Raw genomic sequence first — 2403 nt, forward strand, 5'->3', positions numbered from 1 at the left:
ATGTTCTGGAGTACTAGCTGTCCTGAGATATAAAAGACAAAAAAAAAAAAAAAATCTAGTTGATATCACTGTGATCGTGGCCACTGAAAGCAGTCCACTTATGAAGTGTACCTAAAGTTGCCTGCAGAGCTCATAATAGTCTTCTTTGGCAAAAACAAAACAAAACAAACAAAAAAACCTCATTAACTTTCTTGAGTTTTTAATGAAGCCAAAAACTAATTCTGGAGAGAACTGAAATTACTTTGGCATCATCTCATGACTAGTCATAAGAATCATGTTAATGAAAAAGCAAATGCAGGGTTTTAACCTAAAGTATCAGTGTGACAAGAATTAATCCTAGTGATTTAAACTTTTTCCCATTGCAAATTTTATTTATTTCTATTCATGATCACTTCAGCTGTTTTTAGCCCTTTTATATAAATTTAAGAATCAGCTTGCTAATTTTCACTGAAAATTTATAACAGGTTATACTATATTTAAAATATATTAATGATACATAATAATTTTTAAAATTTAAATCTAATTTTAAATCCTATCTTATTAATTCCTTTTTTAGCCATATATTTATATTAAGATTACAACTTTTTTTTTTTTTACAGAACTGAGGATTGAACTCAGGCCCTTGTGCTTGCCAGGCAAGTGCTTATTCTACTGAGCCATCTCCCCAGCCCAAGATTAGGTCTTAAAGGTGCATTTCAACTATACTTAAGTCAGTTGCTTTCCACATTGACACAATATTAGAACCAAAGAGTTGTTTTAAAAGATCCTGAGAAGTTAGCCAATAACAAATGCTGGGAAAGGCAGACTGGTACAACCAGTATGGAAATCAGTGTGGAGATTCCTTACGAAGTAAGACTGGAGATCTCACTTAAGCCAACCACTCCTTTCCTGGCTATCTTTCCAGAAGAACTGAAACCTTCTTGCCACAGTGCTATATGTGCACCCATGTTTATAGCTGCACAATTTGTCATAGCTAAATCCTGGAAACCCAGATGCCCATAAACTAAGGAATGGATAAAGAAGATGTGGTATTTTTACACAATGGGGTATTATTTAGCTATAAAACTGGATAAATTTGAGTCTTTTGTCAGTAAATGGATGTAACCGGAGAACACACCAGGAAAAAGGAATAAACTTATTCAAAAAGAAAGAGTTGCGAGTTGAAAAGGGCCGGAGATAGATTGGGTGTGGTGGCGTGTGCCTGTAATCCCAGCTCTTGGGAGGCTGCAAACAGGAGGATCACTATGAGTCTAATCTTGTAGTGAGACCATGAACATCCTGTAGGCCCTTCCCCCACAAAACAAACAAACAAACAAACAAACAAACAACAACAAGAAAAAAAAAAACCTACTGAGAAGGACCGGAGAGGAAGTGGAGGAAAGAGATTTATCTATATATGTAAGATGGTTTGGACAAGTATACTGTGCATTACTGCTGGTCTATGGAAAGGAGCACTTAATGCTTTAATTTGTTTCATCTACTTTTTTCAATTGTTTGTACTTTTTCTCTTTTTAACTTCTTATACATTTCTTTTTTTCTTCTTCCAATTTTATATGCATATATCTGGTAATATGAATAACTGTTTGGAAGACAACACAATGTTATTTCAACAAACACTATGGAATTCATATTACTTTAAGTGAAATTCTGTATCACCTGTAATTTTTTCTGCATTAATTCTAACTTGTCATCTCTTTAAAAAATAAAAAAGAAATAAAAAGAAAAGATCCTGAGACATCTATCAAAGATTCTAATAGAATCTTGAGTATTAATTGGCATTAGGACTTTGTAAGTTATGTGCAAGATTATAATGTGCAACAGTTTTGAAGTCTAGCATAAAGATTAGTCTATCAATTTTTTACTTTATTTAATGATTTTTAAAGGTTTTTTTCCATATCACCACCCCGGAATTTATATATCACAATTCTTCATAATCTTCTATCATAATATATTTATAGTAATTTTATATAAGTGGTTTTCATTGCTTTAAGTTGTTGATGTACTTAAATACTTTTATATTAAAATTTTTTTCAGATAGTAATGTCTTATCTAATTCTTTGGAGTTCAGTACATAGGTCTTTTGTTGTTTTCATTTTTTACTTTCTATGCTATTATGTTTTAGTTTGGAAACTAATTTTAAATGGGAGTTGGATTTTTTTATCTATTCTTATTGTGGCAGTGGTTTTGCTAATATGTGTATTTATCTCCACTTCCACAGTTTAAAAAACATATTTTAGTTAGTAGAGATATTTTCCTTGAGAGATATTATACATTTCCTGGTGCAGTAATCTATTGAAATAACTCCACTCTTTTTTGTATTCCAGGCCTCCAGCCTGATTGCAGGTATCTGTGTGTGTGTGTGTGTGTGTGTGTGTGTGTGTGTGTGTGTGTGTGAGAGAGAGA

At 32.4% G+C, this 2403-nt stretch overlaps 1 protein-coding gene across 1 annotated transcript in view; it reads right to left on the reverse strand.

Annotated features, from left to right (window-relative positions):
• The window catches only part of Trpa1 (transient receptor potential cation channel subfamily A member 1), an 89450-nt gene that overhangs the window by 33131 nt on the left and 53916 nt on the right, over window positions 1-2403 (reverse strand). The gene's annotated exons all lie outside the window — the stretch shown is intronic.

Source organism: Octodon degus, unplaced genomic scaffold, assembly GCF_000260255.1.
Source record: "Octodon degus isolate 3935 unplaced genomic scaffold, OctDeg1.0 scaffold00091, whole genome shotgun sequence".
Lineage (NCBI taxonomy): Eukaryota > Metazoa > Chordata > Mammalia > Rodentia > Octodontidae > Octodon > Octodon degus.